The sequence below is a fragment of the Tenrec ecaudatus genome, chromosome 5, assembly GCF_050624435.1.
Source record: "Tenrec ecaudatus isolate mTenEca1 chromosome 5, mTenEca1.hap1, whole genome shotgun sequence".
NCBI classification, from domain to species: domain Eukaryota; kingdom Metazoa; phylum Chordata; class Mammalia; order Afrosoricida; family Tenrecidae; genus Tenrec; species Tenrec ecaudatus.
The window spans coordinates 166,922,514-166,935,192 of NC_134534.1; the positions used below are offsets into that span (position 1 = coordinate 166,922,514).

At 42.0% G+C, this 12,679-nt stretch overlaps 1 protein-coding gene and 1 pseudogene across 1 annotated transcript in view; both read left to right on the plus strand.

The window, feature by feature from the left end:
- Nucleotides 1-12,679, plus strand: part of RHEB (Ras homolog, mTORC1 binding) — a 53,661-nt gene that overhangs the window by 4,300 nt on the left and 36,682 nt on the right. The gene's annotated exons all lie outside the window — the stretch shown is intronic.
- On the plus strand, nt 952-5,935 carry LOC142448538 (ATP synthase F(0) complex subunit C3, mitochondrial pseudogene; annotated as a pseudogene).

Here is a 12,679-nt window from a genome sequence, read left to right on the forward strand (position 1 = left end):
TGGCAAGTCAGTTACGATGGGTCTTGGGTGTTTGTTTCTCTTAAGGGTCTACCTGTATGGGTCTGATTGAGCATCTTGGATGAGCATCTCATTTCCAGATTTGGGAAATTTTATATGGTTATTTCTTCAAAAATATCTTACAGTCTTCCTTTCCTTTCATCTCTTTCTGGAGTTACTATTATGTGTGTATTTTTCTTCATGTTGTCCCACAGAGCCTTTAGGCCCTGTTAATTATTTTCCACTTGGTCTTCAAACTGAGTAATCTCAGAGTCTTTGTCTTCTAGTTCACCGATTCTTCCTTCCATTGTTTCCATTCCACTTCTGCATTCCTCTAAGGTACTTTTCTGTTATTTTATTATTAAGCTTTGGAATTTCTAGTTGCTGTTTTCTTCAAGGTTTCTATCGCCTTACTAAAGATTCCCTTTTTTTTTTTTAATTCTTCTAAAACTTTTCCCTTGTTTTCCTTTATCCCATCAAGAAAACTTAATACTAGTTTTGGGATGTCTTTGTCAAGAATTTCATGGCAATAAGTGCTTGAAATATTAGGTTTCTCTTTCACTGGTGAATAAACAGAAAACATCCTCTGTCCTGGAGATTCAAACTTCCATATCTTTCACAATTTCTTCCAAAAGTTAATTTTTGTCTTTCTGCCCATCGGTACTAAGTGATGAGAGTATAATTTGAGAGACTACCTCCCAGCTGAGGCTCCAAACCGAAAGGTACCTACTGACGATTTCCCTTGATCTCTGCTGCCCCCACCATGGTGCGGATTTGGAGAAAGTGGATGACTGGAGTATGACATCAGAGTGCCTCTGGTTTGAAGCATCCCATCCACCTCTGTTACTACCTGAGGTTGCTGCTGTTCCCCAGCGGCACCCTTGGCGCCAGGATGTTCATTTTAGCACCATCTCCAAAGCACATCAGCCTTGAAGAAAGAATTGACAGATGGCCATGGACACGGTTATCTTGCAGAGCATCCTTACTAAACAGCTGAGACAAATGCAGAACCAAGCAACTGAAGGTCTGCAGCCCCTCTCCTGTGACGTCCTGTGTCATATGTTGTTGGTTGCTGTGGAGGTAATTTCTAGTTCAGGGTGGCCACATATGTGCAGAATAGAACTGCTCCATGGGGTTTTCAAGACTATGAACTTACCAAAGCAGATTGTCTTCTGAGCTGCCTCAGGTGGGTTTTGAACTGCTGATCTTTTGGCCCAGTCATTGAGTGCTTCACCATTTCTGCCACCCAAACCAAGACCAATCATGATGCCATTCTTAACAACCCCATAGAACTGGGTAAAACTGCCCCATCATATTCCCAAGGTTGCAGCTCTTGATGATCTCTATGGAAGCAAGCCACCATAGCTGATCTGATTTTTGCATTATCAGCCAAATGTTTAACCACTACCGCCAGGACTCCCAGGTTGTAGGGCTGGATACTTTACAATTGTTCTTAGGTGTTGACCGATCACCGCTCCCTCCTACCAACCCCATGCACATCAGAGTGATGGCCAGCTCTATGCCATCCCCACGATTGCTTTCAGTCAGTAGCGTTTGCACTAAGTGATTTTGAGAAGTAGATGGCCAGGCTTTTATTTTTTTAATATCTCTGGTGGCATAGTGATTACTCGGTGGACTGCAAATCACAAAATCAGCAGTTTGAAACCAGGCACTCCACAGGATAAAGACAAGGCTTCTACTCCTGTCTTGGGAACTCCCAGGGGCAGCCCTGCCCTGTTCTGTACAGTCATTATGACTCGCACTCTCTGGCAGTGGGATTGGTTTTAGTCCATTGTACTCTAGAAGCTCCACAGAAACCTGTTAAGAGTCATAACAACATGGCAGCCTCCATATTGATTGGTGATTGCTGCATAAGGTGCCATGACCCAGGAATTGGCTCCAGTCTTATACCTGGAAGACAAGAATTCTATCACTGAACCACTACTGCTGTGGTACACCGCCCGCTACTCCCCGACCCCGCAATCTGCCCAAATCGAGTTACAGGTGGCATTTATCTAGACTTCCTGATCTCAAGCACCTGCGAAACCCTGGCGACGCTGTCAAGGTAAATGCTGGCTTACTAACTACGAAGTCAGCAGTTCAAACCCACCAGCCCCGGTGTGGAGGAAAGGTAAGGCTTTCTGCTTTCATAAAAATTTATAGCCTTGGAAATCCTGCATAGGGTCTCTCTGAGTCAGAATCAACAGGATGGCAATGGGTTTGGGTTTCGAACAAGAACAACCTGAAGATCCCACTGAATTATTTGTGACATTTCAGATAATGATTCTCGTCGCGTAAAAAGGTCCAATTGAAATCCATTCTGCTTTGTTTTTGTCCTACTCGGCATTCTTCTAAACCCAAACTCGCTGCCGTCGAGTCAGTGCTGGCTCACAGCAACAGTTTCTGGTACAGTAATTAATTGTTACAGGAGTAGAAAGACCTACCTTCTGTTGAAGGCAGCTGGTGGTTTCGAATCACTTGTCTTGTGGATCGCAGCTCAATGTGTAGCCACTACGCGTCCAGGGCTCCTATCTTTTACAAACGTATTTTGAACTACTGTTGGTTATAATACTGTACTAAATTACTCTTCAGAGGGGTGCAGAATGAAAGTTTCCTATGGCCTTGATATGTTACCTTTTTAGATTCTACTGTCTCTGTGTCTAAGTGTTAAAGTTGATGATAAAGTTCAATTAACCCAACCTTTGCGTTCAACTTTTAAATTGTTTACCTGTATTCTAACTCACTACCATTGAGTTGATTCCAGATCATAAACCCTGCACTTGGATAGAACTTCCCCTGTAGGTTTCCAGAGCTTTACATCTTCGTGGGAACAGAAAGCCATACCTTTAGCCCATGGAGCAGCGAGTGGGTTTGAACTACTGACCTTGTGGGTAGCAGCCCAATACCTAACCTACAACCCCAACCAAGGCTCCTTCTAAATCATCTTTCTCCCACTAAGAAACTGGTGGGGAAACCACCAGTAACTCTCAGGAAGAAAGACAGGGCTTTCTACTCCATAGAGTTAAAGTCTCAGAAACTGAGAGACTGTCTTTTAGGGTTGCAATGAGTCGGCATGAACTCGAAGACAGTGAGAATTATAGAAAGTGGCTCTGCTCATTCATTGCCCTCTAGTAGATTCTGACTCACCGACTCTAACGGGCAGTGTCGAACTACCCCTGTGGGTTTCTGAGACTTTAACTGTACAAGTGTAGAAAACCTCAGCTTTCTCCCACAGAACAGCTGGTTTTGACCTGCAGACCTTGCAGTTGACAGCCCAACACATAACTGACTGCGCCAGTGGTTCCCCACCTTCCTAATGCCCTGACCCTTTCATGCAGCTCCTCATGTTGTGGTGACCCCCTCAACCATAACATTATTTTCATTGCTACTTCATAACTGATATTTGCTACTGTTATGAATCGGGCGACCCCCAGGTTGAGAACCGCTGTACTTACGCCATGAGGGCTCCGTATGGCGCAGCTGGAAACTACGTTTTTCTTGTAATATAACATCATATGCCATGTTGACGAGTAAAGTGCTTGTCATTGTGACTGCATTGTGTCAAATTGATTTTTAACTTCCAGGTGACTACCAAATGCTGGGTTTAATACTTTCTCTCTTGTCTTTTTTAAAACAATGAAGGGGAACTACCAATAGGTGAAAAAATATATAAATAATTCTCATGTTATTTATCCAACTCCTATTCTAAAGTACTTTTCATGCTATTTATAACATGAGTTTTTGAGAACACACCACCTATATCTCCCATCTGAATTTTCAAGCAATGTTTTGTATTCTTTTTCTGGTGTCATGTACTCTCCTCACATTCATTCCACTGTGTGTATCTAACCTAGTACAAGCAAATAGTCCCAAGGTAGGAGGTAGCTGAACTTAATCAAGTTAAAGTTGTGTCAGGTAACTATCTTCAAATATAATCTGATGACATCTCTTGCTGATATCTTATTACAGAAACTGTGATCTAGTTTACCATTAGATTACACTTAAAAAGCTGTTTGCCATACTCAAACCTTAAGACTAATAAGAGGGAAAAGGGATCATAGGAATATGAAATAGCCTAAGCGGGAGAAATGAAATAACTATGTAGGACTTTGGTAACAGTCAATCTAGCAAAAAAAAAAATACTACTTTGTCAATGTTTTAGTAAGGAAGTTGTATTCTTTGATTCAAAGACTTCATTAAATTTTTTCCCCAATATAATACAAATTGTATTCTGGTTTGCTGTCTGTTTTTAAATCATCGTGGCCTTTTCTGGAACATCTCATAGAAAAAGCCCAAACACCATTTGCCGCATATAAAAGTCTGCAGTAGCTAAAATGACATAGCCAAGTGCCTAGTGGCGTTTTCACGTGTGCACTTTTGATGAGGATGCTCCTGTCGTGACCACTGTGTATTAAAGCTTGAAAGTACTCAAGAAAAAAGAAAAGAAAGTACTGAATCTTTTTTTCCCGTTTGATTCATTGTTCAACACAAGAGACTAATCAGAGCTTACATTTGTAGTTCTATGAGTCAGCAGTGCTAAATGCTATTTTGTTCTCCATGTGGGTCACAGCCTTACATATTTACCTTCACTCCAAAAAGAAGCCAGTCTGTCATTTGGTAACCGCTAATCTTCTGTCTTTCTCTGGGTATGTGTATTCTCTATCTTTCATAGAAATGAAGTCTTGTTGCCTTTGAGGGCTAGTTTCTTTCACTTAGAATGTATTTAACAGTTTCATCCAGAGTATAAATATCAGCACCTCATTTTCTTTTTCCCCCATTCTAGTAATATCCCATTTTGTAAATTTATCCATGCATGCATCAATCAGTTGATGGGTATTTGGTGGTCTCTTTCTACCACCACCCCTCTACACACACACACACACACACACACACACACACACACACACACACACACACCTTTCATATTCTGGCTTTTTTGAGGAACTGTTAACCTGTGGTCCAAACTGGTTGCACCATTTTATAGCCAACTGACAAGGATGAGGCATCTAGTTTCTCCAAGCCCTCGCTAATATTTTGTTATGTCTTTTTAATTTTAGCCATCCTTGTGGGTGTGAAATGGTTGTGATCTCCATTCTCTGATGACTGATATTGAGCATCTTTTTATATATGTTGTTTTTGGAGAATGCATTCAAATCCGGTGCCCATTTTGTCTAATACATACATGAACATGATCAGGTATTGCTACTAGGATTCTGGCTCATATATGTGGATTTATTCCAAACATGCCTTGGGGTTAAGCATGTGTTTGATTCTAGTGGATGGCTTTAGACAAGTACTCTCAGTGGTAACATTGTTTTATCTCATTCTCCACCACCATCAATTTAATTCTGATGACCCTATATAGAAGGTCGGAGACCAAATATAAGAACATATAGCCTCATTTTTCTTCCTTGGAGTAGCTAGCTAGTGGATTTGAACTTCAGACTTCAGATTAGCAGTCCACCTTTAGATTTGGCTAGGGTACCTTGGGCCAGGGCGGGGATGGGGTCGTGGTGGAGATGAGAAATGGTAATGGAATGATTTGAACGCTTCCAGGGAAGCAAGCAAGGAAGCAGGAGAGGAGCCCACAACCTCAATCATCCAAGTCCTCTAGCTGTGGCTACCCAAAGACTTTTCAGGTGTTCCCCAGTGCCAGACTCACCTGTACCCCTGCTCTGATCTGAGCTGGATCCAGTGTCGTTCACTGACCAATTTCTGCATCAGTGTATATGGACCAGAGTCCAGGACTGGAGAGGGCTCAGCAGTGTTTAATGGGGCCCAGCCTGGAGTGTCACCGCTAATCTGAAGGGAGTTTCAGACCAGTGCAATCAGCAGAGACAATGAAACTACTGCCAGTTTTATTGGTGCAGGTGCTGAAACAGGAGTGGCTGGTTCTGGTGCTGATATTGGAACAGTGTGTGGCAACCTCATCGGTTAATCTATTTTCAGATGCTGTCCTGGGATTTGCCTCTTTTGAAGCTTTGGGCCTCTTTTGTTTGATGTTGCTTACTTGGTTTTGTTTGCCATGTAACAAAAATGATTGACTGTAGAGATATTGGTGTTCATATTAATTATGGAATGGATATACTGTATATACTCGTGTATAAGCCAAGTTTTTCAGCACAAAAAGTGTGCTGAAAATTGGGGTTTGCTTATACATGGGTCAGTGGTACCCCAGCGAGGTGTAGCATCTCACTGCCCCCCCCCTCCAAACGGGCACGAGAGCACCCATTATTTCTGCTGTTCATTCAAAGTCCTGCTGACACTTCAGGGTTTTGAATGTTTGTTTACTCAACATCTAACCAATCAGAGACATCCTATGATGTGGATGGCTCCAATTCACAGAAGCACCTGGAATGATTCACTTATACCGGCAGCTGAATTGGTAAGGATGTGTCTGTGGCTGCGCTCCCTCTCTCCCCTCTGGTCTCTGTGATAATTCACAGCCTGCATCCCCTGCCCACACGGACTCCTCCCTGCTAACCGTGGGGGAGGGGGCGTTACTATGAAAGTTCTGTTTCAAAGTCTGGTTCTTTTATCCTATTAGATAGAAATGGATAGTCTTGAACCAAAACAAAAACGCCGGTCAGGTGAGGCTGGTTTCAAAATGAAGGTTGTGTCAAGAGCAGAAGAGAGCAATAACAGTATTGCAAGTAGGGAAGTCTGTGTTGACGAAAAGCAAGTGAGGGAGTGGCGGAAAATGAAGGCTGACTTTGAACAGATTCCAAAAACTAAAAAAGCTCGTCGTGGTTTAACATCTTTTCTGGGGCTCTAGAGAGTGAATTGCATGAATGGGTTATGGAGTGTCGTCAAAATGGTTACTACGTAACACGCATGGGAATCCGCATACGTGCTCTACAAATGGCTAAGGATGACAAATATAAAGAACCAGGCATTGAAAAATTTGCTGTATCAGCAGGATGGTGTACCTGCTTCATGAATAGGTTTGGCCTACTATGTTTGAGACAAAGAACAAAGATTTCCCAGAAGTTGCCACAAGACCTTGAAGAAAAATTTGCCATTCCAGTCATTTATTATAAAACAAAGGATTTATAATTATGACCTGGCAGATATTGGGAATATGGATGAAACTGCCATGACTTTTGATCTTCCAAGCAACAGAACTGTGGCAAGTTTAGGAGAAAAAAACATTTTTCTCAAAACCACAGGAAATGGGAAAAAAACCACTTTACAGTTGTTCTATCTAGTTTGGCTAATGGAAGTAAGCTGCGTCCTGTCATTATTTTTAAAAGAAAGACCTTGCCTAAAAAGATCAATTTCCCACCAAGAATTACTGTGCGTGCACATGTTAAAGGCTGGATGGATAAAGATGGAACAAAAAAGGCTGGAAGAAATTTGTGTAAATCACATTTGTACATTCATTGCCCTCATCATTCTCAAAACATTTGCTCTCCACTTAAGCCCCTGGCATCAGTTCCTCATTTTTTCACCTCCTTCCCCTCTCCCATCGCCCTCATGAACCGTTGATAATTTATAAATTTTTATTTTGTCATATCTTGCACTGTCTGACATCTCCCTTCACCCACTTTTCTGTTGTCCATCCCCCAGGGAGGAGGTTATATATAGATCCTTGTAATCGGTTCCCCCTTTGCACCCACCCTCCCGGTATTGGCACACTCAGCTCTGGTCCTGAAGGGATCATCCGCCCTGGATTCTCTGTTTTCAGTTCCTATCTGTACCAGTGTACATCCTCTGGTTTAACCAGATTTGTAAGGGGGAATTGGGATTATGATAGTGGGGGGGGGGTGGGGGGTAGGAAGCATTTAGGAACTAGAGGAAAGTATGTTTCATCGTTGCTACACCGCACCCTGATTGGCTCGTCTCCTCCCCAAGACCCTTCTGATGTCCACTTGCCTACAGATGGGCTTTGAATCTCTATTCCACACTTCCCCCCTCATTCACAATAAGATTTTTTGTTCTGATGATGTCTGATAACCTGATCCCTTCGACACCTCGTGATCACACAGGCTGGTGTGCTTCTTCCATGGGTGTTTTGTTGCTTCTCAGCTAGATGGCCGCTTGTTTACCTTCAAGCTTTTAAGATCCCAGACGCTATATCTTTTGATAGCTGGGCACCATCAGCTTTCTTCACCATATTTACTTACGCACCCGCTTTGTCTTCAGCGATTGTGTAGGGAAGGCGAACATCATAGAATGCCAGTACTGTAATTCATAATATACTAGAACTAATGACAAAGGTTCTTTCCAAGGATCAGCATTGAGGATTTCATAACTTTTTACCTTGAATCATCCTCATCAAATTTTGACTTATTCAAATTGCCTGGTCTTGGCAAAAGGGACTCCATTTTGAATCCGGTGCCTTCAGCTTGCCTCTCAGAATTCACCTCTCATAGACCTCCCTTTCACTGACCTCCCTCTCTCACTGATCTCCCCCTCCCCTGCTCAACCCTCAAATTCCTGGAGCTGGCTCCTCCCGGAGCCAGAATGCTTTCTGAAGATATGCACACTCCACTCTAGCGGTCCTTGGCATATAGATAAGGTCAAAGACCTTCTCCCTTCTGAAGCACCTGTGTGCATAGATCCTCCCCAGCTTGGACCCTTCCCAGTTGTGCCTGCCAGCAGGGGTATAAAAACCGCAGCCTAAATTTCCCAAAGCGCAGTTTCAATAGCTCAATTCCCTGAGTTGCTGAATCCGCCCGCAAGCCTCCCAATAAAGCCTGCTTCTAAATTTTGCCGATTGGATCTTTGGTTCTGTTTCGCGCCCCAAAATTCCTTACACAAATAACTAACTATAATCCATTCATGGACATAGTGACCCTAAAAGGCAGAGGTAGAAAACTGCCCCAGTGTGTCTCCAAGACTTGATCCATTATGGGATCAGAAGGGTTGTATTGATCACTAACAGACGCAGAGAGAGGTGGCCGTTTCCTCAGTTTGTGATAAAGTCAGCAGGCTGCTGGGTTTTCCCTTCCCTCTCTTAATAGCATGTGTGTTCAGGTGCCTCCCTTGGCAGTCAAATAATCTACAGGCGCCTCACTGTCCCGAGTCAAAAGGATCCATCCAAAATTGCACCACAGTCAGAGACAAAGTCAATAGCCATTTAGATTGTCTGACTGATAGCTTCCTAAACTTCCTTGCTCTCTCTCTTTTACCCCCGGCAATGAAAACCTTTTATGCTAGAGTAGAGCAGGCATCTGCTTTTGCAGTCCTCCTCTTTGTCAATCCAAACCGCCCCCCCCCCTTCCCAGAGAGTGGCATGGCCTACTTTGGGAAATACTGTTCTAGTGCCTACAGTCCTTTAATAACTCCCTACTTACTAATCTGGAGGAAATATTTCCTTATATTCCTGCAAAAGCCTGCATAACCCAGCTCCTGACTACCTCCCCAACTTACTTTGCTATTGCTATCTTACATTCTATCCATGTCATGTCTTTCCATTCTCAACCATACCAAGTTTCCTGCCTCACAATCCTTGTCTCTTAAGGATACTCAGCCACTCCTGGGAAGCCCTTTTAAGACTAGGGTAGTAATCACATTTGGTGGGGGAGGGGTGTTGGAGACTAGAATGTAGCCAGTCTGGATTCAATTTTGCACAAGTAGTATAGCATATTCTGCATATCAGTTCAATGCTTCTCAAAATTTTAGGCAGGAAGCTTAGAGAAAAGGGGTTGTGCCCACAAAGGCCCACCCACAGTAATGACTAGCCCAGCCCACAAAGAAAAGGGACTATTCTAAGAGACTGGGCATGAGCTAGAAGGCTATAAGAAGGACATAGGCCATAGGAACTAGTTACATTAGATACAAACTTACACACAACCACTCAAATCCTTAACTGGTGAGGTAGAACCAGTTATATGATACACATACTTAAGCACATCCACTAACACATAACCATGCCCTCCAAGTGGATGTGAGTGGAGACCAGTGGGGGTAGGGGAAGGGTTATGAAGATAAAGAGCTGGATGACCTGTTCTTATCTAAGAATGTATGAAAAACTTTACTTTCACTCATAAAAGCGTACTTTGACTTACTATCCTGCAGCTGCTGCGTGAATTCTTTGCATGCTGAGAAGCAAGAATCAAACAGTACTTCTGCAGCTTTCTACAGACACCTGAGTCACTGGAACACCACCTTTCACATCGAAGAGTGACTGATTAATTATTATCCCAAATATGGGTATTGGCAGGCATTTTCTTGGAAATGAGAATCATTTCAAATAAAACTGATAAAATTCTAGCTCTCAACAAGAATTTTGGAAAATTCATTCATGATGAACTGAACCACTTTTGAATTCCGGAAACTTTTTTTTTTTAAGACTGCTAGTGGTACTGACATCTGACTTAAGGAAAAAAAATTGTACAGGAAATAAGTCAACATGTGAAGAATTACATTAACAGTGAACCAATATTTCCCAAGTGACAAACACATGTTAGAAAACAAAAATCAGGCACGAATAAAAGTACATTCAAAGTACAAAGCAGGCCAATGGGATTTAATGGAATAGGAATCACTTATTGATGTGATTTCATGAGGCAACTAAGACACCACCATTTGAAAGTTTTGGAGAGTATCAAAGAATAACATCCACAACAGTCTGAAAAAACCTCTTCAGTTATTTCTCCTTTTCCAAACCTATCTGCATAAGGATCTCTTCTGCACACTGTACATCTAAAATAATGTATTTTGACAGAATGATTACAGAAGCATACATGAGAATTAAGTTGCTTTTCATCATATACTTCAAAGAAAAATTGTAAAACATCCTATCAAAACACCTGCAGCTTTTTGTGTAGCAGAAATTGACAAACTAATCCTAAAATTCACATGGAAATGCAAGGGACCCAGAACACCCAAAGCAATCATAGAAAAGAATAAAGTTGAGGGATTCATATCTCCCAGTTGCAAAATTTACATTAAATCTGTGTAAGCAAGATTGTGGTATTAGTATAAAGCTAGACATACAGATAAAAAGAACCAACTGTGAGGGGCTGGTCCCAATCCCAACTATGTGCCCACCTGCCCCTCTCCCCAGAAGAATTTATTTCAGAGGACAGACAGAACTGAAACTGCAGTTCTGGGAGAGGGACATATCTGATCGGAGCACACGGGAGCAAGAGAGAGTGGAGCACATCCTAGCTAACCAAACCTTGAAAACGATATTCCCGCTCAGAGCAGCCAATCCACAGAGAAGACCACATGGCCTATGAGACATGACATCCTTCACTGACCCATAGCCCTACAGGGAACAACACTGGAGATACAATGGAGAACTGGAGAATTCCACCTGATCTGATCCCACCACACCAAGGCAAAACACTAAGGGCGTGCAACAGAGCAGCAAACTGGTAGCTGCAGAATGCAAACCACTGGTACCTTTAACACTAGTTGTATACGTTTGGAAATAAACACCAAGGTAGTTTAATTCTCTGTGTGTTGAGAATGTGATTGAGAAAAAATATATAAAGTTCCATCTCAGTCTTGAGTATTCATTTACAACAGAAAGCACTAGAAGCATTGTTGAACTCTCCACAGGCAATTTAAAGCAGGGAGAGTTAAGGACACTGACAAAATTCACTCCAGTGCCCTGCTTGCTTGGTCTGGGTCTGCTGAGAATATTCTCGTTTGGGTCTTATCCACAATATAATTAAGCGCCCACAGCACCCCCCATTTCTTCCTTTTTTTGTTTTGTTATTGTTTGCAGAAAAGACTCAATCTTTCCTATAAATAGAATTTGGCATTTCAACAGGATTTATGATCTGACTTTTTGGGTAAGATTAAAAAGTGGATGTTAACTATATGCATGCCTTCTTGGTAAATAATTTGTGACATGAGGCTGAAAGTATTGATTTATATACTTAATGTAGTTTTGTGAAATGAGATACAAGCTTGTGTGTGCCCTATATATAAATACGTCTGACTCATTTTGCAAGTTTCAAAGCCTAAATCACTTCTGGTATTTAAAGAGAATAAATTATAGGTTCTATTTATCATTCATAATTTGTATGAGTGATTGAAGGAGCCCTGGTGGCATAGTGATTACTAGTTGGACTGTGACCCTCAAAGTCTTCAGATTGAAACGTGGGGAGAAAGACAGGAATTTCTACTACTGTTAAGTTATAATCTTGGGACTTCACAGGGGCAGTCCTACCCTGCCTTATAAGTCTATGAATTGTAAAGGACTTGATGGCAGCAAGGTTGTTTTTAATGCATGATTGAATAAATGGCAAAAATTCAACTGTGGCTTACATGAAAATGGAGGAGGTATCAAAAGTACCCTGGCAGATTACATACACCAAGATAAGCATGTACCAAGATTAAACACTTCATAGCCTCTACAGATTTCCAAAGGAGTCAGACTTAACCAGAGTACCTCAGAAGTAAAGCCCGGTACTGACGATCTGCTTGCGAAAGGTGATTGTTGTCTTTAAACCCTTACAGAGCAGTTCTATTCTGTACACATGACACCATAGGTCCCCAGTAACAATGAACAGCACTTTATTTATTTACTTACCTATTTGTTTATTTATTTGAATAACACTTTCAAACCCCACCAACGGTGAATTTCTTCCATTTATTAGTTAGACCTGACTTGGCAGAGAATGACCGATACTTACACAGTGCAACGTAAGAGTTGGCGCACAACTACACTGCCTGATCTTTCTGGGTCTCCCAAGTTCACTGCCTCTGGCAGTGCAGTCTT